The sequence below is a fragment of the Mchenga conophoros genome, linkage group LG15 (assembly GCF_057382185.1).
Source record: "Mchenga conophoros isolate Kocher_MC1m ecotype Shallow Benthic linkage group LG15, M_conophoros_male_GT1.1, whole genome shotgun sequence".
NCBI classification, from domain to species: Eukaryota; Metazoa; Chordata; class Actinopteri; order Cichliformes; family Cichlidae; genus Mchenga; species Mchenga conophoros.
Window position 1 is genome coordinate 1,927,233 of NC_140540.1, and position 26,173 is coordinate 1,953,405.

A 26,173-nucleotide genomic window follows, 5' to 3' on the forward strand; every position below is an offset into this window, starting at 1 on the left:
TAGTGTCTCTATCCTCCACTAGGGGGCTTTTTGCGCTTTCGCAGGTTCAAAAACTTTTTAGGTAGTCAAACTAAAGTCTCAGGCTTCAGGCTGCTCTAAATGTTCTGTTTCAAGAGTTCTTTTCTAGTCTTGGCTCTTTATGATGTCAGTGAGGGTGGTCAGCTATCTCTGACACACAGCTTTGACTGTATTCACTAGAGGAGGATCGATCGCTTGTATTGGTATTGGATTGATGCTAGTACAGTAGGATCAATACTTTTCTATCCTCAGTATATAGCCCACTGAATTGTGTTAAATATTTTTTTGAGGTAAAAATAACTCAAACATGTTCTATGAAAAATGTCTGACCCTCTCTGTGTATATCTATTTATAGCCTACGGCACATTTAAACAACAGAAATTGAGCCAAAGCAGATTAGAGAGACGCACATTTAGATTCCAGAATCAAAATACTGAGAAGCTGAAAGGCGTTTATTATTGTTGAAAGTAAACATCACAGTGGTCGATCGATGATGATTGACCTCATAAGTCATGACACACTGATCTATTACAACAGCTGGCCTTATAGGTTAAAAATATCGGCATCAGTATTGGCAATACTGGCCTCGTATTTACTCGGTATAGTATCAATACCAGAATTTGCAGTAGCCACAGCAATCGTCCCACCTGCTGCTCAAATCATCTGTTTTTGAGGGGCAACCAATCAGAAGAAAGCTGTCTTACAGAGACTGTGAGGACTAAGGGGCCGTACCATCTTCCAGGATAAGACAAAGAAGGCTTATTTTGAACAGTGAATCATGCAAAGCTACTTTTGTAGAAACATAAATATACTTGCTGAAATGAGCACACACGATCCTGTTTAAAGCTCAAACTGCAGGCAGACATCTTTCTGTTTATTTTGGCTTTATAAACAATTTATGAGACAGGTAATGCAGATATCAGATATTTTAGATTGTACTGACAGTAAGCGAGTGGCCGCATCCCTGAGAGCTGAAACTCTGCTTCAACTGCTGCTGAACTGACAAGATTTATTTTTCCAACCAAACACAATGTCGGTGAAAGGCGTCGACAGCGCGACAGGTGGGAAAGCTTTCGATGGGTAAATCAAAGCAAACAAACAGAAGTATGTTTTCCTTCTCACGCCGTGCTTCCTTATTAGTTTTGCAAAGCTCGAATAGATATTGTTAAAGTGCAATCGAGCACGGTGTAATTGCTCTGCTTAGTAATGCAATGAGATGTTGCATCATTTGGAAAAACAGCATATTTAAGATATTGATTTCATCGGTTTCAATGAGGCACGCGCGTCCACTTGAGCATGTATAACTGTAATTATCATCGGCAAAGACGCACGCCGAAGGATCGAGGGAGAACGGCTCTGCAACAGAAGAGCGAGCAACCACAATAAAGCATATTTAATAAAGGTAGCCCGCTTCAGTTTTGCTCTTCTGTATTTAGAAAGCGGGTCTGCAGCCCGAGTACGGCGAGCTCAGGCTCGGGCCAGAGGGAGTCTCGCTGAATTCGTCTCCAAGGTAAATAAACACCCAGTGGTTAGAAGCAGGAGGGGTAATATATGGCCTAAAGTGCCTCGCGCATTCTTATCATTACAACAACACTGTTTCCCATGGTTAGAAATCTGTGTGTTGTTCTGCCCCAAGGAAATTTATTTCAGGGTGGAGATGCAAAGGAACAGAGTGAGGGAAGTACCCCAGCCAAATTTAACATGTCATAAATTACACACATATTTCTCGCTCAGCTTGCTTTGATTAGCAGCCATGGCAAGTATATTACATTTTCCAGTAGTGGCAAATTTGAAGAGCAGTCAGGGCACTGACATGAACTCACTCGCAGAGTGTTAGGAAAGCACTCGGTCGGGCTCGGCTTCCCTTTGTGACGAATGGATGATGACAGGAAATTAGAATGTATGAAAACAAATCTAAATCCACAAGTTTAATCTCAGTAAATACATCAGAAACTAAGCGCGCTCTGTGTGTTCGAGATGCATTCCCTTAATTAAGAAATTTTATTGAGTCCCGCGTGTGCGGCAGCCAAAAAAGCAGGAGCTGCTGTGTTTTTCGGGAACGATAGCCGGCTTTGAAATGCTACACTGACATCGTTGAGATTCGCCAATCACACTGACTACTTTCTGGCTCCGTTTCCCCCTCGACCGCAGCGTGATCACCAACGTGAGCCGGAAAATGCAGCTGGATTTGGCAGATGAAAAACTTTGAAATTGAGTTTGACAGCGTTGGAATAGCGGCAAGTGATACTTAATACCACAGAGAGGAAGGAGAGGACAGAAGACGAGGTGAGTGATGCGGCGGATCCGGATTGTTTGTGCCTCCATGCTGGGAAGCAGCGTCTGCCAAATACAACTGAATGCAAGGCTAAATTCATTGTGTACAAGGGTGGGTGGATTACATTGCAGGGGGCCCCACTAAATACAGGCCTCAGATAACTGAGGGAACTGAAAACAGAATCTCTCTTCAAACAGGCCTAATTGAAAAGTCTCAGCGGTAAATACGGACCCTTGATCACATCATGTTTTTCTACTTTTTCTGGGACGACTGCTGCGGGTACAGTAACGTCCATCAAAAATGAATGAAATCTGAAGTTTTTCATGTGTTTGACAGTAGCTGTGCCAGTGGGTTAGTCTGCTAGCAGCGTGACTCAAAGTAAAATTAGTTTCTTGGACAATCAGTGGAAATATCTGAGACATTTAGGTGGAAATTTGTTTTCTTTTTTTCCACAGAGGATCAATCCCAAATAACTTGCTGGTGATCTTGAAGCTGTAAATATTAATCATAGTGAAGTGGGGATTCTGACTCACTCCCACAGTGTCTTTTGTCCTGTCTCCTTGCCTGATGCCCGTCCCTCTGCAAGCCTGCTTCTGCTGAAGGGTTTTTCCTGTTAAAAGGGAGTTTTTCCTTCCCACTGTCGCCATTTGCCTGCTCATAAACACAGTACGCAGACGTTAGATGAAAAGCCCTGTAAATGCCACCTCTGTGATGTATGTAACGTTAAAGCTTTCAGTGCATTGATGCTTTGGTTTGATGAATCCCTTTCCCAAAGTGAAGCTTGTTGGCACTAACCTCGGCTGCAGCAGCCACTGAGAAGATGTGAATCAGATCATGTGACATTCAAACAGGTCAATGACTTTGTTCAGACTCTTGTCAGGAGGTTCTGCACTACTTGGCTTCCGAACTAACTTAATATGACAGCAAAACGCTATATTTTTTTATTTGTTCATTTTTGGCATTTTACTTTTTTCCACTGGTATAGCTCTGCTGGAATGTCTTCTGTTTATTCTCTTGTTGTTTAGCAAACAAAGATTGCTGTCGTTTGGTGTGACTGGATGCGGTTGTTCTGTGTGGTTGCTGCTGATTAGTTTGTTCTGTGTTTTGCTTTGAATTCACGTTTCATCTTTTGTAATGTTTCCAGCTGCGTCTTCAGTGATTTCGCTTCCATTTCCTGTGCCACGTCCAAAGATGTGGCCTCAGTGGGTTTTGCTGCAAAAGATGATCGAATTTGTTAAAAAGCAGTAAACTGAAATGTTGAATTTTTCTAAATAAGGTATTTCATTCAGTGTATATAGAGCCTATTTTAAAGATAATACAAGTCATCTGGACTTGTCTAAATCCAAGTCTGGGAACTACACAGCATACAGTAGACGTCCTGGTGTTACTTTGGTAAACTTTAGGGGTGGGGGAAAAAATCGATACTGTGTAGTATCGTGATATTTTGTTTGCTAATAATGTATCGATGCAGGGACAGCAGAAATCGATATTTTGTTACAAAAAAGGTTTTTGTGCTCTGACTTCAGAGCATGTTGATCCTTTTTCTGAGCAAGAATCCTGACATTCCTTCACTGTCCAAATGTGTTTAACTGTTTTTGGCAGCAATAAACATGACAGTTTACTTATTTTAATTTAAGACATGTTTTATTTTAATTACGTTTAAAACTTTTTTATTTAATGTAAAATTATATTTTGTTTTAATTTACTTTCAAGTTCTTCAGTTGCTGAATGGGCTGCATAGTTTTCATATTGCATAGTTCAGAATAGCTATAATTGTACCAGATGGTTGCATTCAGTTAAGTTGGACTAGACTGTAATACAAACCGTTCAGTTTGTCAACAATAAAACTGAAATGAGAGAAAGACTGAGTGCGAGACTTTGATATTAGATAAAATGAATATTGATAACGTTTACCTTTATGGACAGAATCTGAATATCGCAAAATATTTTAAAAATTGCAATAATATCGTATCGTGGGATGTATGGTGATTCCCACCTCTAGTAAACTGCATCGTGTTTATAGCCATGTCTGCACGCTGCTCCCTTTGTAACTCAGATTGGATGTAGTTCTGTTAAGCTGCATCCAGAGACATTTTGGTCTATGCTCCTTGGTATTGCCCTTTAAAATCTTCATTTTCGACACTATTTTGCGCTTGTGGCTTTTGCATTTATGTCCTCAGGTAAACCCGGCACAAGCTGGAGAGATTACATCACTCATCTCACCTGGGAATGCTGCAGCATTCCCTCAAATGAGCAGGACGAGGTGGCTGTGGAGGTCTGGGCTTCCTTGCTCCAGGCCCGTGACCCAGTCCTAGGTGAGCAGCATTAAAATGAGATTTACTTCTTATATAAAAGTATATTTACAGATGACTGTCCACGCAGTCGGACATCGGACACAAAGAGATCTCTCTAATGTAGACGGCAAATTTACATTTATGTCCATCACAGTTATTAAATTTGACTGAACTAGAGTCTGAGTTTTAACATAAACTGCTGCTGTGTCATGTGTGGTGTTCCTAATTAAACACTAAACATCAAATGTTATGTAATCATAGGGCTGTTCGATATAACGATATATATCAGATGATGATATAAAAACATCTATCGTTTCATTTTACGCTATCGTTTGTTTCGTGGTGTCGTAAAATAAACTGTTTACGGTAATATTTTTTCATCGTTTTGTGTCACTGTAGTGGCTGTATTCATTTCTTAAAGTTCTCTCTTTCTCTTATATTTAATAAAACCACACAACGAACGGACAAGCGCCTGTTTTTATGCGTTGTCGTTAGCAACAACGATGGTAAAACCATCGGGTGTCCGCTTGTTTATTTTCCACACAAGCCTTTCACAATAAAGCTCAAGATCCTGTTGAGACTTTTCAAAATAAACTGAATCACGTGAAAAAGTATGCAGAGTGTTTACGGATGAGAAGTAAAAAAGAGCCGCCAGGTGCTAAAAAATAAACCTTAGACTCAAACGTTAGAGCAGGCTTTTCCCTGCAGCACGCCGTGTAATAAATACTCACAAAGGAAACGGCGCCGTTACAACTTATGTCTAAAAATGTATAGTTTCATGCATCGTTAAAACACTCGACTCCGGGTACACGACGCGCAGCTGGAAATACTTCACGCAAGTCGAGCTGCTCGAGATTCACAGACTTTACAGAAAATGTTAAAATTTTGTGATTTATATCGTTATCGGGACGATAGATGTCTTTATCGGGATATGAGATTTTGGTCATATTCACAGCCCTATGTAATGAGCTATAAATGAGCATATACATATACTAGCACCCTGAACATGAACAGCAAAGATTGTTGACCTGTTTTGTAGATAAATAAACATTTCTGCCCCGAGCATCCGTTTCTCTCACACACGGCGTCATGTATGTATAATTAGTATGCACAGATCCAATGAGTTTGAATTAATAAATAGATGCATGTGACATTTAACACAAAATCAGCTGGAACAGATGCCATGTTGAACCTTTCAGCCTAAAAGTGAAGACATTTCTTGTCACTTCCATCACACCACAGAGCCACACAGACGCACGTCTTTTTGTAATTTCTGCTCTTTTGTATTTCTGCCCACTTGAGTGTTACTAATAGAAAGAAAATGAGCAGCAAGTCAAAAGCGCTTTGAAGTTTGCCAGCAGTAATTGAGATGATTGATAGTTGTGTTTTCTAAATAGCTGGATATTGCATCTAGAGCACAGAAAGACAATGTGGAAACAGCATCAAGGACACAACGCGGTTTTCTGCTCAGCTTGAACGCCGCCACATGCACATATGCATATGCTTGTAAACTCATCGGTATCCACGCGCTCTATACAGGGGCTGACAAGCGCGCGCATAAACACAAGCAAATAAACCGGAAAGAATGCTAGAAGCCACAAAGTGCATAGATAACGAAATCAGTAAATAATAGAATACCTTTGTTCCTGGTGAAATGGCTTCTTTGGAGGATGAGGCTCGCTGTGGTTTCCATTTGAAGGATGCAAGAAAGGGAGAGAAAGTCAGAGGAGAGAGAATAAGCACAGCTCATCAGCCCGCTCGAGATAGTAGCTTGGAGGAGTGAGATAAAGTTCTTTTGGCACAGTAAAATCATGCATCCATCACAATGCTTATCGGTCACTTGGGAAAGGTGCCTATAATAAATCGTCAGCTGCAGCGTCAATAGCTCAAAGCCAGGCAATGGGAGGCAACGGAGCAGTGCTCTGTGCTTGTTTGAACAGTGTGACTTATTTGGAGGGCAATCAAACAGAATGGAGATATTTATAATGTGAGCTCACTTCATATCTAGCCGGAGGGAGATATGAAGGAGCGGTGATGGCTTCCAGATTTTTAAGGAGAGCTCAGGGGGAAAGGTGAAGAAGATTGCTGATAGAAAGCTGACTGCCTCTTCATCTTGTCTCTTCAGCCCACTGACACTGCGCGGTGGTCAAAGGTTCAGCTACCTCGGGGACTGTCCACACACTGTAATAAATAAGGAGCCTGTTGGGCTACAGCAAGAGCTGATCGTGTAAGCTTAAAGGGGCAGCTCACCTACATTGCTTCAGCAGTGACGTATAACCACGAGGAAACTTCAGTTTTATTTTCAGCTTCTGTCTGTTTTGTGATATTCTTCTAAACACAGCCAGAGAGATGGACAGGTCTCCTCTGAATGTTTAATAAGGTGAATATTAGGTTTGGGGTTAGCGGTTTAGCTACACACCAATTACATTAGATTATCTTTCTAATGAAGTCTACACAGTTTTACTGCCGTTCTTCTGTTAAATTCTTTTCCATTTGGGTCCAGACAGCAAAGACGAAATGACGTGGACACTGACCAAACACTAACCCCACCCTAACTCCATGTGGGTTGGGGGTGGGGATGTCTTATGTCGCAGCTGAACTGCAGGAGCAGCAGCGCAGAGGTACACTGGAATATTTGGTACCATCTAACAACATCTGTTCTGTATGTTCTCTTTCCAAAAGCAGGAATCTCTTACAGCCAGACAAAACCTTGAGTGAATTATTACAACATAGTGATGTTTGATCTGGTACCTGATCGTCTTGGTTAAAATCACAAATGACTGATTCTGTTTTTTTAACCTGCTTGATCTGAGTGTTGCCTCTGACACGAACGTTCTTCTTGACAGACTAACTGGAATCACTGCTACACCTTTACGCTGCTTCAAACCTATCTTTAGCTGCATTCATTTCAAAAACTGTAAGTCTAGTTAGTACCACAGTCCCCCAGAGAGCTGCCTTCTTCTGTCATATCTTCTATAAATGTTATGCTGATGACAGCAAGCTCTATTTGTCCACCTGTCACCAAACCTAGCAGCACTCTGCCCCGTCTTTGTTCTACTGTAACCTTTGCAAATTAAACAGTGATAAAACCTCACTGGCATCATCCAGCTTGTCTAAATGTAACAACCAACAGCTGCCATCATTGTTCACACCGTGTTTACATCCCGCATTGATTACTGGTGATGTGCGATACCACTGTTTTTATTTCAAATCTGATGCCAAGTAAAGTTTAAGCTGGTATCAACAATACTGATCTGATACGGAACAAAAATGTGATGTGTTTGGAAACGTTTTTTAAAAAGTGATGTGGACGGCGGATCAGCTGGAGGCTCATGCAGCTATCTATTATTTCATTACTTATTTCAGAGCCATATTTATTCATGTAAAAGAATTTCCGTAGTTTTAAGAATGAGGGAAATTCCCTTTGTTTAAAGATCAACACAAAAACCTGAACCTAGATGTCAGTCACTTCCCATGATTTGGTCACAGTGCTACATGTCACCAACACCTGTGTACCTGGACACTGCCCGGACTCTGTGAGCGATGCCTGTCTGGCCCTGTCAGCATCCTGTCCCTCCCCTCATCATAAACTCATCATCGTTTTTACCTTTGTGTTTGTGGCCTCGCTGCACGTGTCACAAACCACGTCTTGGCTGTTTGTGGAGGTGAAATAGCTTCACAGATGACTGCATGGCGCATCTTTACTTACATATTTGGGACATCGCTGTGAGACGTGAAGAAGAAACAGTTCCTGCTGATCATTTAGACCATCCCAATAATACAGTTACCTTCCACTTTGCTCCTGTTTATGATAAACTACAAATTGATTAAACTATCGATGTTAATATGAGAATCGATTGTTGAACAGGAATACCCTCCGGTCGTTGTCTTCTCTCCGCCTCACTGTCCCTTTCTCCTGTTTTCCTACTTTGAGCTCTGGAGCCTTCAGCGGCGTTCCTTCATACCAAATATTCCCAACACGGACTCAAATCCTGTCTCAAAATGCACAGTTTAAACGGGCTCATTCACTTTGTTTGTACTTAGTAATCATTTACTTAGAAGTAATTTTAAATACTGTAAATGTGTTTGTCTTTGTTTGATAGTTTTCCAATGTGTGCACTTCAAAGTTAGTGTGAATTCTTCAGTACACTGCAGACGACTTCCTTCCTTGTGTATTAACTTTGTCAGAGGACTTTTGTGTCAAATTCAATTTGGCAAATTTAACCGTGATCCTCGTTTCCCTTTACGACCCGTCAGGCCTCCAGCCACGCATCTTTTTCCATTATGAACATGCCAGCTGGACACAGATACACACTAAATAACACCGCAGCATGTGTAACACCAGTGCCTGACAAAACATTGTTAGCTAAACAGCTAGCACTGGCATTGCCATTGTCACTGATGTCATATCCTCCTCCAGCTGGCTTACAGCTGCCTGGACCCTCAGACTCTGCTGTAAAGCCAAGATCTGAGCCACTGAGAGGAGGAAGTGTTCAGCAGTCCAGACACTTTGACCAGGATGACGTGGAACATGCAGGTACTCAGTGCAGGAAGTTCAGGTTTAGTTCAATGTAAAACACAATAAATGATCCTCTAACATGATGGGCAACAGGAGAGCACATTTATCTGTACTTAATATCCTTAAAGTATTCATCTGACTATTATTTATTAATATTCTGTTAAGATTGTTTTCTTATTGTTTGAATTTCTGCCATCGGGCAGATGGTACAGGGCGATAAAATCAAGCCCGAACACACTAAAACATTACTTCTGCCTTGCAGTGATTAAAGCATCATTTGTAATTATTACTGATGGGCTCGTTTATATATAATATAGTGAATGTATACATTCATTTTGTTTACACTTATCTATTCACATTTTATTTTAACACTGTAAATAAATATATTCTCATTCTGGTTTGTAAAACTTACATATTTTAAGTCTTAAAAGAAACATTTTAAATACAACCATGAACTTCTGTAACATGAAGAAGCTTAGTTAATTGTGTCTGCGTGATGGTGATATTTAGTGTTTTCAGTCCTGTGAACGCCCACATCTGTTTTCCTCTCGGTTACTCCAGTTTCAAAGCTGAACAAATAAATAAGGCAGCATGTGCACGACTAACGACAACTCAGGAAACTGTGTTCGTATCGTTGAGCTGACCCACTAATTAATGTCACAGATTCCACTTAATTATTATCTTTTTTAATATTATTAGTTTCATTTGTTTATATGTTAAAGCATTTTTTAGCATAATAAATCGCACTCTGAGTCATAATCAAATATTAATCACGTATCTGATAATATGAATACAGGTCATAGTTTATACAACAGCCCAAGATGAAGATAGTCCACTGTTTGCTTTTTCTGTTGGCCTCCAGCTTTTGCTGTGAAGGCGCCGCTCGCCACAGCGAGCCTCACGTGCTGCCCGTCTCTTTTCACATTGGCACTGGAAGCAAATCTGCTCTGTGGGGATTGAAACACTGGCCTTGGAGAGCCGCTCCAGCTCCAACGACAGACGGTAATCCTCCAGCAAACCCCAGCTCATCCCGAGCCCATCATTACATCTCTGTGACCTCGAGCAGTGAGCAGGGCTTCCGAAATGCCCCTCGTCCACCCTCCCTGTTTTCCTGCACTCCTTCTTCGAGAGAAACACGATGCTTCCTCCCAGCCAATTTCCATTTCAAAGATTTCCCACAAAATCGTCCACATGGCCCCGCATTAGACTGGTGGCAGGGGGGCACACAGTGCTTCCAAATGTCTGTGAAAGTGAAGACACTGGGAGACGGAGCAATATTTTGCCGCCATGCAGCCAAAACACGGGGCAAGTATTCCTGACCCGACTTCAAAAGCTGAATGAGGTGAGGCTGAACCGTCACACCCCGAGCGCACTGCAATCTAGGCCAATAAAGGGACTCATGCACAGATTCACTGGAAGGAACTGCTTCAGTGATTTGTTCTTTCCATGATTCAGTACTTTCTTATTTCACGTCCATTTTCTTACAGTGGCCTCCCCGCTGAATAACGGAGAAGCAATTTAGTTGGCTTTAAATGCATGTTAACTGTAGGTTCATTTAATTTGCTGGCGCTCACTCAAACTTTGATTTAAGCTGTTAGCCAATTTAATAAAAAGTGGTTACATTGTGTCTGAGGTGCATTTTGAGCAGGAAGACGTCAGATTCACCCACAGAGGACATCGCTCTTATATTCTCTGTTGTCACAACTAGTGCTGCTGTGAATGATGCTGCTTTCAGAGCCAGAACGTGATAATAACACTCAACAATGACTCAGTGTCTCCTGTGAAACTACAAAGACAGTCATGAAGGTGAACTTCTGAGCGTTTCTTAAAAAAAGGAAAGAAAAAAGAGGTTTTTTCAAAAGCTCGCTTCTTGACACACACACTGCAACGTGTGATTTTATATTAAAGAGATACTACAAAAAAAAAGAGAACGTGCCCATTTATTTTTCAATTCCAAAAGCCATGAAACATTGGTGAGAGGATAAATAATGCTGACGCTTCTTTGCTGTGTGCAAGGGCATTCGTTCCATCTGGGCTTTGATTGAAAAGTCCCACTGCCCTGGGTTCAAAGCACTATTACATGGCACTCTGTCTGGGTTTTTCATCTCTGATGGGTATCTGGGGGCTGACATCGGAGACAGATATGATATGAGAGCCAAGGATGGTACAAGGATCGCCTCTGAAAATCAATCGACAGACAGTCCTACATCGGTCTCGCCTATTTATTTCTGCATCACTCTGAGCAGGCCCTTCATCAGAGCGAGCTTCAACACAAAGTCCCACAAATAAAACGAGATCTGCTCCCACAAGACAGAAAGAGACGTGAAATTGTGTTCTTTGTTTTTCCCTTTGACTCACTGGTCCCAACATATCAAATCACAAAATACACAGAGCTGCATGTTAGGAAGACAGGTCAGTTTTTATGTCAGCTTTGATTCGTTGCACGTTTCCACACCATTGGTGCGCTCACTCATAATTCTGTTTGCTTTCTTATGAACACAACATAATAAAGTCTCCCGTGGTTCTGATCTGATGGTGAGATCCTGCCAAAGGCTCACAAGATATATCTGATGGATTACATGATATTGAATAATTAAATACATAAATACAACTATCAATATTCAAAAGTCATCAAATTCACCTTTACCCCTTTAAAAGGTGTTTTAATCAATTGTTAGATTTTTGTAGAATAATAAGGAGCAACGACAATATATTCAGTTCAGTTCAATATCATTTTACTCATATAGCAACTGTTTATATAACAACAGCTGCCTCAAGGCTTTATATTGAAAGGCAGACGGACTGGTCCTGCATCCTGCTGTCAGCTATGGTCACAAATCTTGTGTGAGGTTGAGCTGAAATATGGAAATGTATCAGTCAAGTTCACAATAAGTGGGAAAAAAAGATTCCCAAAATTGTTATTCCAAACTCAGCAAGAGTCAGAACGAGACAGGCGGGAGCTGTTTGTGTAGCAGATGTGAAACACCTCCACAACGCTGCTTTAGCTCCACTGCTAACAGCAGCTGATGCTGACACACAGAGATTCGCTGCAGTTTATTTACAGACTTATTAACAGATATTGAAAGAACCAAATGTTGCACTTATTGTTACCTGAGTATCATAAAGGACCACATGAAATTTAGCTAGAAGCTACTGGCACACATAGCACATTTATACATATGTATTAGGGGTGCAACGATACACAAAATTCACGGTTCGGTTCGATACTTTGGTGCCACGGTTCGATATTTTTTCGATACAAAAAAATGTTCATGCATTTTTAATTTGTCATTTATTAAAATTATATAAAATTATTAAAATTATAAATTATATATTTTAACTCAAAAGTACAGTTTTTAAATTTAACCCTAACCCTTGTGCGTGTTTTTTATTTTGACAGCGAATGCGCACCTGCGGACCACTTATGTGCAGCCCTGGTTATTTAGCTCGTCATATTGCAGCCACAGAATTTCTTTTGTCCATGAAACCATAAAGCTGCACTTTCTTTTTGCCTTATAGTCTGATTTGTCATAACTTCTCCGTTTTGTGGTAAGCTTTTCTTTGGCTGTCACTTCTTCACCCCGACCTGTCTTATTTGGCTCAGCAGAACTGAAATGCTTTTACACACGCACTCACATAAGCTCAGCGATTCTCTGCGATCAACCTCTCACATGTTTAAGCTTGCTGCGGGAGATTTCACTTGTCATGTTTGCATAGTAAGCTAACGATTAATAAGACGATGTCAGAGGGATTGGTGCACAAATTATCATCACTCACAGATCAGTGCTGTCGCTCTCTATACACAGTTCGCACGATTGCAAAGTGAAAGCAAAAAAACAAGCGCAAATTCAAACGCGACTTCAATATGTCACATATTGACAGTGGCTCACCGATGCCAATGACATAATTACCCAGCTACATTTCTGAAAGAATGCAAAAGCATTGACATATATTTTTCCTACAATAGCCCGACGGGCAGGGCAGAGAGAGATTTTGGTAGCCCGACTGGAAAAATCTCTAGCTCCAGGACGTCGGGCTAGCGATATTGCGAGCCCTGTATCTGATTGAGGAATCACTCATCTTTGGAAAAGAGTTTATTACAGAGAAATGTCTCTTTCCAAAATAAAAGCTATACTATCCGCTTCTTCTGGGCTATATTCTCAGCAGCATATTAAACACATAAGGAGAATCATGTGCTAACAGCTGTCTAAATGACTCGGCTAAAGTTAGTAGCATGCTTGTTGTTTTTGTCTTTGCACTAGGATGATGTCGGTGTAAATGTGCAGTCATATTCGTTGTGTTCCCACTAGTGCTTTCAGGTTAATCTCGTTGAAATGACCTTAACGCCACAACACGGCAAATCTCCGTTAACGAGCTACCGCCGATCGCCCCGTGCATGGGGCTAGACGGCCAACACGTTAACGAGCTAACTGCGCTAACACACTAGTTCACACCAATGTAATTGAGCATTGCGTGGCACATCCAACATACTGTTTTACTTTAGTCCATGACTCGCTTACCTTCAGGGTCATACGTCACATGAAAACCAAAATAATTCCAAACGCCAGATCTGAATGAGGGTGGGGGAGGTCCATGTTGTAAGGAGAGCTTAACTTCTGTCTCGCTAGCTTGCCCTGCGCTCTTCCTTCTGACTATGCTGTCTGTGTTGAGCGCTCAGTGGATCTGCGCTCGACAGTGCAGCCTAGGCGGAGTAGTCGAACACAGATTCACTGAGCGCTCAACACAGACAGCATCGTCAGAAGGAAAATTGATAAAATAAATTACAAATGTTGTATTGTTCGATACATATGCGTACCGAACCGAAAGCACTGTATCGAACGGTTCAATATCGATACGAATATCGTTGCACCCCTAATATGTATGTATCATGTGTCATGGCTCGTCCCTCCTAAATGATCCAAGTTCAGAAAGAGTTGCAGGAAGTCATTTTGGGTATTTTAAGCCAAAAGAAAAGGACATTTGTTTCATATTCAGCAATCCCAAAGTGTAGACTGTAGCATTTTATATCAGCTGTAGAGACACGAAAAAACAAAAACCATGAATATTTAATTCAACCAGAGTTTAAATCATCAAGCGTCTCGCAGGTTTTCTGTTGTGGACACTGAAGCAGACTAAATATAACAGCCATCTCAGCGATATTACAAAAACTATTAAAAAACAAAATAAACTCACCTCCTCTGAAAAGTCATGTTTTCACTCCCTAATTAACCCTCAGTCATCAAACGTTGGTGTGCAGGGTTGCTCACAGCTGTAGTGTTTTTTGTTCACCACATCTGTGAACTCAAAGTCAGACGAGTGTCAACGAGCTACAGAAGCAGGTCTGTAACACTCTGTGTATTCTCAAAGGACCTTAGTAAACACTGGCATTAGATTTTTACTATAATATTTGTTATTACATAACCTACAGAGTACAGGCGATAAGTTTTATTAAACATGTACAATGTGTCCCACTGTCACACATTTATATTGGCTTCCCTCCACAGCGAGAAGCTGACACTTTCCCTCACACAGTGTGGGTCGATCGACCGGCCACCACGTGAAGCTCCCGCTGAAGGTCAGCGCAAAGCTCCGTCGTCCAGACAATCCTAACATCGTTTTTTCTTTCTGAAAATGGAAGCTGTGCCCTCAGTGATGAACGAGCTGAGGTCGACCACAGTGTCTGCTGCAGTTTTAGAGCTGAGAGTGAACTTCTGACTTTGATGGTTGATTTAGGTACATTCTGAATATTTTACAGTTATTGAAACAGAGCACTTTGATTACTTTATAATTATATGAGGCAGTCTTTTCTTATAATTTACAAGGTTTATTTCCAAAACCCCCGAAATATATCACCACTTCATATTAGATAATATCCCATTTCTGAATATGTGTAGTTTATTTTTTGGTTTTTTTTCTTAATGTTTGCCAACAAGTGGATAAATGACAGAAGTTGAATATAATCACTCCAAACTGTAAAAGGTTATAGAAATAAACCACAGTGTTAACATTAGACAGCATTTAGTTTATGATTTATATTCTTTATAATATCCACTGAAAAATAACATAAGCATTTAGATTAGTTGCACAGATTGTTTCACAGATTTGACTCGGGACAAAGAGATGCAGCCAGGAGGCTTTGGGATTTACGGGGCTTCAAATCAGAGAGGAAGTTGCTTTTTCTTGATCAGTAACAAAACCTGTCATAATACTGAGTATTTTCTTACGATCTTACTGACCTGGTGTCTGAAAGGGCATTCTCAGGTTTCTGATGCTTCCTCAAGTAGCAACACTGTCGGTTTTTGCCACGTTGCTGACCATCAATATCCCAAAAATGATTTGTGACTTAAAAATAAACAAACTAAAACTTCCCTGTGAACTCTTACTGGGAAAGAAAGCATGTAGATTCTTCCTGGGTGGGTGAGTGAACCTGTGGAGCTGTAATTGTACCAAAGACCACATAAAACGATGTAAGCGTTGGTACTTGAACCAACTGACTGGTCTTTCAGCAAAGAATGCAAGAATTTTGCTCACTTCCTGCTCACACCATTAGTTTAGTACATGTAAAAACTATTGTGTGTCTGATACTTCCGCACTGACTCGATGACTGCTCTTCCTCCTGCTCTTATGGTGCCTTGGATTTTGTAGAAGCAGTGGATGTTCCCTCGGTGCTCGCATTGCACGAGTACAAGGTTACAACTCCTCTCTGCTACATTTTAGAGGCAGCTAGTAGAGCTAAATGAGACAGATTTAAGGATGCAGTGGAGATACTGGGTGATGCATCATTTTTACATCATAACGTGACCCTGCAAGAGTGTTTGAGGGCAGTTTTCTTCAAGTGCCTACTGTTTTCTTCCTGTCTCTTCAGTTCAGCAGCAGCTTTTCTTACACTTCCACCTTGCTACACTCTTATGAAGAAAGCTGTCTGTAAAGAAAGGCATAAACTCTGCTTTGCTGACAGCGTGACCTTTCAAATTTCAGAAATATTGCAGAAATATCCCACTTTGCAATGCAGTACCTCTAAAGGTTAACGACAGCAACCCATCTATTCATCCCTTCCAATCCTTCGCTTGGCAACGATCCAAATGGAGAAAAGTCTGCATTTGCAAACTAAACAGTTTAAGTTCTAGAGAATTAAAAGGATTAATCATCTTCCAGGCAACTGGGGCAAATAAATAAACAGGAAAAGCTTTCTGGCAAGTGCTGATGAGTGAAGAGGAAAAGTTACAGGTTGGCGAACCACATGAACTGCCCTCAAAACACAACTTCAGCAACCAACAAGCTTGAGTAGGTTAATTAACAAGCATGGGGCAGCTAGAGGCACAAACCAGAAAAATGCCGGGATTAGCTGTGTACACTTGGTACAGGGTCTTAAAACCCTTATTTCGACTCTAAAACCCATTCCATGCTGAAGCTTTGCTCAACAAGGTCTTCCCTGTTAATTATCCTTTTGGGCTAAGGGAGCGTAGTTATTGTGGTGGATAATGCAGAATGGACAAGTTTAATTCCACAAAATAATGGTTTGTTGTTAGGATTGTTACCCAGCATTGTTAGAGAGAGGACAAAGCAATTATTCTTTCTCAAATCCAACACATGCCGACAAAATGAAGCGAGTCAGTTTTAAAGGTGTGTTGATAGATTTAATCAGCCGGAGGCTTCGTTAGAGCGCCCCCTGGTTTCTCAGTCTTGGTTCTGTATTCTGAAACGCTGTGAGCTGTGACGGCTGACTTCCTTGACTTTCAGAGTGTTTAAGGTTGGTCACGTCATCGGTGGGTGAGAAGTTGAAGCAAACAGTCAAAGTTCAGAGGTCAAGTTCAACACATTTGGAGCTCGTTCAAGGCACAACTCCAAAACACTGCTGAAAGTAGACACTTAAACATCACACTCAAGAATTTCATTTCCAATCCAAAGTGCTGCTGCACAAGAAAAGGTGTCGTTTACATCATGTCAGTAAATGTCAAACTGAAGACGAGTATTGTTGGAGAATTACTGCCAGGTCTCCTGTCTGTGGGTTGTTAAGACAAGGTCGATGGCAGGATTTAGAAGCACATATGTTAACTCAGTAAGTGGATACTGGTGAGCGTTTGTTCGTCTTCTGGTTAAACCATTGACATTAAATAAATGCTACCTCCAGTTGCCTCTCCCCGTGGCCGTCAATAACTGAATAGATCAATGAGATACTCCATGCCATAAATTAATGCTTCTGCATCTCCAGCACAAAGCAGTTTAAGGAGATATTTCAGGTGGTACATGTGTTATAAACGGGTTATAACAGGTCGTTTTTCAAAAACTGAGCAAAACATCATCCTCACCACATGCAAAGCTTTTTAACCTACACGCACAACTAAACGTAGAGTCATATTTTACGACATTTTAAAGCAAAATATTAAAGGATAGTTGGACGACAACGTGAACAGGACTCATTTGAGTCCCAAACCATCCAATAAAAGCAGAAAACAGGCGATGAGGCGATCAGATTAAACAACCGCCGGACAAAAAGAAAACTCTAAACTATCAGTGCCGTCAAGACGCTGGAAAAACTTCAACTCGAGGTTAAGATGAGTGACTGAAGCAACTACCAGTGTTGGCACTGATACGTTAATGAGGACGGCACCATCGATACAGTCGTTTGAATGTATATCAGGAAGTGCTGAACCCTTTCTTCCAAGTAAAAACCTGCTTTTTTATTCAGCTGGACATGTGACAATAAAGCGATCGCTTTCTCTAGGGTGTTTTAAAAAGGCTCTAAATGTGAAACTGAAGATCAAAAATAGATTTAACAGATAGAAAGTCAGACTGTGCTGTGCAGGGATCACAGCCAGTCCGAACTGTTTATGTAGAAAACGCGTGAGTGTGAGATACGACACAGAGGCGACGCTGCAGCGGGGCTCTGTCCTTCAGGGCCGCCATGTGTTTCCAAGAGCAGGGAAACTTATCTGGGTGGAGATAATGATTGTTTATGTGAAATTTATATTATATAGTGTGTGAAGCAATAAGAGGAAAGACTGACTTCAGCGGACTCTGCCATTACATATGCGTTTCAATGAGGTCTCTCATCACTCAATCCGAGAAAGTAATGGCGGTCGGCTCTAAAGGCTAACTCAGCATGATACGACCGCCATATTAAACAGACTCTGGAACAGCTTGATAGACTCTATTGCCTTACGCCGAAAATTCCCTTTGACCTTGGGATGATCTGGGATAAGTTGATAGGTATGCATCTGTCAGTGGATAGTATAGTATGTCTAGGATTTTACCGCTCCTGCTTATATTGGAAACATCTCTCTCTTTTTATGGAGAAAAGGATTTCAGTGACATGATACTGTTCTACTGACATAAGTAGTAAAATGCTGGTTTTATGGTTCTTTCTTCTCTTTCCCACAGTCATACAGTGTTTGCCCAGCTCTGCACACACCACACACACACACACACACACACACACACACACACACACACACACACACACACACACACACACAATTATTATCACAGCTTTCCAGAGGCAGCAAAGCAGCTGCTGTTTCACTTGATCTTTTATAATGAGAACAGCAGCAACGAGTCAGTAATGACATCTCAGCTCACAATCCTATTCCAACACTTCCCGTAGCATGACCCCAGAGTCGCTGAGAAAACTCTGACTCTGGCTCACTGGAAAAAAATGCTATAGATTGAATTATGCGCCGCCAATAACAGACGCAGTAGGGGATTATATTAAGGTCTGACTGACATTTAGTGGATGTGACAAAATTGCCAGCTGTAGATTTTATATAACATGATCCAAAACTCTCCCTCTTCTGCTACCAGGCTGCAGGAACATGGGGCGCAGGACCGGAGTATACAGGAGTGATGCTTCAGTGCAGCGTGTGCTACAACTGGCTATATGCTCTGGGTTCCTCTAGTTAAAAATACATAAATAAAAATAAAGTTAATAGGACATATTTGCAAAACTGGGCCTTTTAGTGCTATAGCAATCCAGGAGTAACATAGTGGGCTCAAGTATGGGAAAGTAAATCTCTTTCAACTGTGGATATTTGGTCAGACAACAAAAGGAATATGAAAACTACATCCCTGGTTTCTGTTATTGAGTCTGAGCATCTATGACTCATATTTTCAAAGGTTTTGCATCTCATGCTGGGAGCACACCTGCAGAGGATGGAGACGCTACTGTGACATCACCAAACGTTCAGAAACTCATCTTTGGAAAAAGTCTTAAGATCGATGAAGGATAGACGATAGTTTATCAAACTACAAATGTTGGCTAAGTGATTATCACTTGTTACTGTTGCTGAAATATTAGTGGCTAGATTAAAGTTGGTAAAGAAATTTAAAAAATACTCTCGAGCTGTTAGTAAGGTTGTTATAATTAACCAAAACTAAACTAAAAATAGATATGGAAAAACAGACTTGAAAAACATAAAAACAAAATAAAATGATTTAAAAAAGCATCATTTTTGTAATCTGCTTAGTAAAAATGTTATTCCAGTTATTTCCAGTGTTTATTGAAACAAATCCATAAACAAACATTTGTTAGAAAATCAGCTTTGGAAACTAATTAAACTGCACTGAATTAAAAACTCTAAATGTAAATAAAAACTAATTATAAAACTATATTAACTCTTGCAGTTAGCTGTTATAGAGTTTCTATGTCAAACAGGTAACTATAGCAATTTATGTAATAAAGACTGAAATGCTTAAAAACTCTCAAAAAACACAAAAATACAACCAAATATTAACTGATAACTTTTTAAAAGAACCATAATCTATGCTGTACATCTTTGGTGCTCGCTTTTGTTGATTTTTAAAGAAATGTTCTCATCCTTTTATTATTTGTGAGCTGACCTTTATCCTAACTATGCACGTTAAATATGTATTTAATGATGGATGAACCAGTATAGAGTTTGGACAGTAGAGTTCACAGTAAACTGCCTTTACTGTTAGACGTCACTGTAGCCGCACACGAACTGTTAAAGTCAGTGTAAGTGATTAGTCCCAGTGCTCGCCATGATGAGATGATGTTTTGATTAAATCTGTAATTGCTCACGTCTAACAGACAACATTGATTTGTCCAACATCACGATGACAGAGATGAGCTGCTCATTTATGTTATCAAATTAATAACCACTGGTGTCGTCTCATTCTGCTCTAGTTCATACCAGTAGTCCCTGAACAGCCTCCCAATTAGATTGTAGTGAAAGAAACAAAACCAGCCTCTGAGGTGCAAAGAATCACTGGACAGCCTGGAAGGAAGTGTAGGATAAAACAGGCCGACGAGCTGAAAGAGAGGTCATTACTTAGCATGTTTGGAATTCTGCAGCCACATTTAGTTAATATTCAGAGCGATAAATAATTACTCAGAGCAAAACTATAATCTTTAGGTGTCAAGGGAGCTATCTTTAAAGAAAACTATATACAGAGCAAACGGATTCATGCAAGATGACTGATGAAAAACTTTCTTAGGGATGGAAACTTTGCAAAAGTTATACAAGAAAATAAATAAATAAAGAAGAGTGAAAAAGCCCCAGGCAGCAGAGTATTTGATGCCACGCATGGTTGGGCGAGGGAAAGCTAGAAACAATAACCAAGATGACATCTGAAGACTCTCTTGGTATGCTGTTTTGACATAACCTTGTAGCTGCGAGTGTGGGCTGCAAAAATGTTCTTTCAGGGTAATGTGATCATGGTGGCAGCAATTGTTGCTAATAAAAACGCCATCCACCTGTTTCCTCGCCGCTCGTAGATTGGTGTCCGTGCATCCAGACAAGTCAAAACCATTTCCTCTAACACGTGCCAGGCCATTCACTGACGTCCATATGAGGCCTTACTAATAATAAAACAAGGGAATTGAGCTGATCGCTCCTTTTTCCATCGTTTGTTCTTTTTTTGTATCCTCGCGTTCTCATGGGATGCCTGTTTTTGTCATTCTGGTTGCAGCAGCAAAACTGAAGAAAATGTGGTAACAACAGGGTGAAAACCAAAGTTTTTCCAGCTGGCATTAGCAGGGACAGCCCAGCAGAAAAAGCCACGGTTAATTATCTAGTTAAATGTGACAAACGTTGGTCATTTGTAACAGTCATTATATTTTGAGGAAACTTTATTGCTGTTGTCAGTTAACATATTTGGCATTTACATATATTCTGACTCACAGCAAGCTTTCTTTCCAGCAGAGTATCTGCTCACACCGTACAGCACTAATGTTCAGGCAGATTCGTCACCTTCAGTAATTCTGTTGGTGTTTAAACCACCAACCTTCCCAAGAGACCCGTCGCTGATCTGGTAACCTGAGGTCACAGCTCCAGTAACTGCTCACATCAGCCTGTTTGCCTCCCCTCACCCCCAACCGCTCACCGAAGATGGCCGCCCTTCTCTGAGCTGCCAAAGGTTTCTTCCTATTAAAAGGGAGTTTTTCCTTCCCACTGTCGCTTGTGTTTGCTCACAGGGGGCTGTCTGATTGTTGGAGTTCTCTCTGTTTTATTGTATCCGTTTTACTAACTGGATGTCATGGTCCTGGGCCGTGTTGGCCCAGTATTCTTAGTTCTCTTGTATTTTTGTATTCAGTTCCCTGTTTAGGTTCTGTTTCCTGAGTTGCCCTGTTATGTGGTTCCCTGTGTGCTTTCCCTTTGTGACTCTCACCCCCTGTGTGCCCCTCTATGTATTCATGAGCCCTTGTCCCCTTTCGTGTTTTATTCCATGTTTTCCCCAGCCTGTTATGTCTGTGTTCTCCCCGTGCTCTCTCCTCCTGTCTGAACCTCTGTGTACTTCCTGTTTGACTCTGCCCGTCTCCCGTCAGTGTTATGTTCACCCCGCCCTGTCTCGTTATGGTTATCTGTGTCAGCTGTGTTCCCCGTGTGTTCCCACTTTCCTCGTTAACCCTCTGTGTATTTCTGTCTGCGTCTCAGTCTGTTCGGCGTCGCGTTCTCCCTCATGCTGTGTGTTATTCTCCCCGTGGTTCCTGGTACATCTCATGTTTAGTTTTTCCAGTTTAGTTCAGTACTGTTTTGTGTTTCACCTTTAAGCCAGCATTAAAACTGTGATCTTTAAGTTTATCCCCGTGTCTGTGAGTCTGCATCTTGGGTCCTTCTCCTGCCTGCCACACAACGAATCATGACACTGGTAGGGTTGATTTGGTGCTACATAAATCAAATTAAATGTAACTGAATTAAACAGGTTGGGAAATAGTTATTATTCCGTCACCACCGATGGTTCCTAGGTGGTCACCAACTGGTTTCAAGGCCTGTGTGACCGAACCAGTTTCAGGTGTGAAACTGTGTTTATGCGCTCACCGTCCACCCATGAAGCCCTGTTAGAGCTTATATAGCCATCAAAGCACATTTGGACATTTAGTTTTGTGGTAAAGTGATTTCTGAGGGTTCTGATTCAAAAACATTGAGTTCCTGAGTAGGGATGGGTATCGTTTAGGTTTTATCCGATACCAGTACCAAACCGGTACTTTTGAAACGGTGCCGGTGCTTAAACGGTGCTCAAACCGATGCTTAAAGAATGGAGAACCCAAAATTGGTCCAAAAACCTCTCATGTTGTTTTTTTTGTAAAAAGATAACAATGTTAGCCTTTTCTGCAGCTATGGGGCATATATGGTATCACTCTTGGCTGGAAGCAGTGCTTAAACAATGGAAAAAACACAAACTTTGTCCAAAAACCTCTCATGTTTAGCTGTTTTCCTCTTTTTCTTTGGTCATTTTAGCCTTTTTGTCCAGGGTGAAGGGAGCATCTGCCATCAAACAAGAAGACAGCCGCATGTAGCTATGATGATGTTTGCTAGTTCACCTTACATGCATTAATGTAATAACGTGGTTAGCCTACTCAACGTAAATTACACACGAACAACATTAAGCTACTCACGCAGAGAAGAACGGCTGCTGCTGCATCATCATCCTCATCATTTCTGCTACACTGGCAGGGCTAGGGGCCAGGACTCTCCTCTTCGGGTTTTTGGGGGATGTTGCTAACTCCGGGTCCGATAACTGGCACCACACTGCAGTAGATGTGCTCGGTGTGAGGTCTCGCAGCAAGCTATCAAATACGGCGCATTTCTCAGCCTTTGCACAGTATCAGCTTAAAGCACTTGTTGCAGGCTGCTGAGTTTGCATCTTTTGCTGTGAAGTACAGCCAGACTTTGACTGCTTTACCTTGGGCGTTTTTCATTTGTAGCTTTGCTCTAAAAGAACGTACATACCCGGGCCCGCCTACTATCCTCGGAAAGGTAAAATGATTGGCTGGAATCCAAAGTGTATCACAGCTCAGGAAAAAAAAGCACCGAAATGTGCGCTGCTTTTCGGTCTGGTTACTACCATTTATGTCAGAACCGATACCGGTACCCATCCCTACTCCTGAGGTCCAATCATTGATTTGAATAAATGTGGGAAAAGTAGGAACGTTTGCAAGAGTTAACACAAATCGTTCAGCTGGAATTGTCTGACCTGAAGTCACATTTAGTCCACTCGTTTGTCGCTGATGTCAAACTTTTAAAAATCATCTGCACTTGTCCTGAAAATGGGTCTTTACTTAATAAATAAAAAGTAAAAAATGGTGTTTATTAATATGAATAACCTCAAAAAAGCCAAAGCATCAAAAGGCTGAGAGTTTTCCTTCCCTTATTCCCCTTATTTCCAACAAAGCTGTGAATGCTCACCGTGTAATGTAAATAATTTAAATATAAAAAGACCTCATTCAGCTACGGACTGTCTTTTTAAACTGTATGAAATATAAAACACCATGCTTGTGCCTTCAGGGCACCCAAAAGCTAAGAATTGCCCAGCTGTTTGCTCAGAAATGTCAGCAATGGCTTAAAAACCCTACATTGTTTTATTGGCTCCATTCTCCAACTGAGCCCTCGTGAAGGACGAGTTTGAACCTCTCCAACTCCTCGTTCCACCTCAGCGTTTTACTTTCCCCGAGGCTGCTTGACTCTTCGCTCTCTTGTTGTTGCTCCCTCTGCAAAACTCCTCAGCAGTTCATTCACTCGAGTGCAGCTGAAGAGCGGTCTCTGATAAGAAAAAAAGAAGTGTAGTAGGAAATAATTGGTAGTCATTTGTTGTTTTTTAAAGCTGCATTCAGCTCTACGAAGAAGCTTTTGTCCACTACCAAAAAGAAAAAACCCAACGAATAGATATTGATGCCAACAGAGAATCCTCACTGAGTGGCTGCTAGTTTTTAAAATCTCTCGAGCGCTTTTCATGCATAAATGCTGAACGCACTTGTGGAAAACGAAAATGCCAAACCACTGCAGCCCACAGAGTTGTTGGCATCACACGGCAATCTGCAGCTCTGTGTCAATCATTTATGACTCAAATCCATGCAAACCTCACCTGTTTCAGCGGAGAGGGCGGGCGCGTTGGGATGATTGAGAAGAAATTCAAACGTTTCGGAATCTCGAACAAAGGCGCGCTCCTCGCCGGGGTGAATTAGATTCATCTCCCCAGCAATTTCAAAGGTACCCGCTGCTGTTCGCCACATAACAGGAGGGTAATATCGCTCTCCCCGAGCAGTGAGGATGTCAAACATGAAATAGCACAACACCCAACAATACAGCACTGCGTGCAGCTCGCAGTTATTCGGTCAGAGCAACCTTAACCTTAAAAATGCTCCTGGCTGAATTCGCACGGCTTTGTAGGAAACACAAAGAGAAGAAAATGACAAAGTGAGAAAAAGAAATGAAAAGGCAGTTGGAAGGAAATCCAAGCCTATTGTGCTGCGTTCCTATTCACTCGCCCTACACTTTGTGCCTGTGCATTAATAGTCTTTGCATTAAAGGTAGGCAAACTTGTCTTTGATACCCCCTGGGTGATTTTTTCTTTTTTGGTTGGGCTATCAGAGTAATGCTCTCTGACAGAGCCATAACATAAGGCCGCTGGATCAAAAGGCATTTTATTTTATTTTCATCTCTCGTGGTCTCAGCCAAGACTCCACTGAGCGAGAGAGAGACGGACAGAATGAGACAGAAATAGAAAAACAGACCAGATGACGGGAAGGCTGACAGGCAGGTAGTGGAACAGCCTGCGGTACGGCACTTGGCCCTCTAAATATCTGGGACGTTGCTCATCAACACATTAATTTCTCTCCTCTTGCTGAAGGAGTTCTTCCATTAGCTCATACATAAGTATTTGGGATAGCGAGCTGCAGATGATTAATTCACTCACATCAAGCCGCCTCTGATGATACGAGTGCTCCTCTCTTGTGAAGTTCACATTTCTGTCTCATCTTTCATCCTGACTGTACGATGACAAATGCAGGGTGTAAGGGCTGTAGTGTTCCTGCAGCTTCAGCCGGCGAATTCTCATATTTAAATGTGTTTAACAGCAATGTTACATCGTTACCACGTGGACCTCGTTGTGCCTGTATGTCTATATAAATGCACATATAGATGTGTGTTTATTTTTTTAGCATTACAAAATGAGATATGCATTTGCATTTTCTCAGAAGGAGCTGGACTCAGGCAGCATTGAACCCTTGTCACCAATTCTGTTTCTCATTTTCGTGAACAGGATCTCGCTGTAACCACAAGCGAGGCGTTGCTCAGAAGTTTAAGTGTCTCGGGGTCTCGTTCCAGACTGAGGTTAAGCTCGACTGTGAGATGGACAGGCCGACTGATGCGGTGTCAGCAGTAATGTGGGCGTTGTGCCGTATCGCTGTGGCGACGAGGGAGAAGAGCTGGATCCGCATTCCAACCCTCAACTACGGTCTCGAGCTTTAGGAAGCGTCAGAAAAAAATTAGACTGAGAGCACAAGTGGCTGAAATTAGTTTCCTTCATAGGTGGTTCGGACTCCTGGACAGCTTCCTTCAGCGGTTTTCCAGACACGTCTAATTTCAAACCCAGAACACCTTTTGGGGAAACAAAAAGAAACCAAACGAGCAGCTGAAAAATCTGTCTAACCATATTTTGTAAACTTTTGTACAGGTTTAGTGTTGATAACGAGGGACGGACCAAATGAGCCCGTTTTACTTTCAGTAAACCAGCTACAGTGTAACGACTGAACAGCAGCTTGCTAGCTTCCACCAGGATTTATCCAAATATCGGTAGTATTGATACCGGTATCAGATCGATATTTTAAAT

The 26,173-nt window shown here is 41.4% G+C and overlaps 1 long non-coding RNA gene across 1 annotated transcript; it reads right to left on the minus strand.

Annotated features, from left to right (window-relative positions):
- Window positions 1-516: 516 nt before the first annotated feature.
- On the minus strand, window positions 517-6,333 carry LOC146557472 (uncharacterized). The gene is made up of 3 exons (XR_014888582.1): window positions 6,226-6,333; window positions 4,517-4,604; window positions 517-3,505 (listed from the first exon to the last, which is right to left on the minus strand). It is a non-coding gene; the product is annotated as an uncharacterized LOC146557472 (long non-coding RNA).
- Window positions 6,334-26,173: the final 19,840 nt, after the last annotated feature.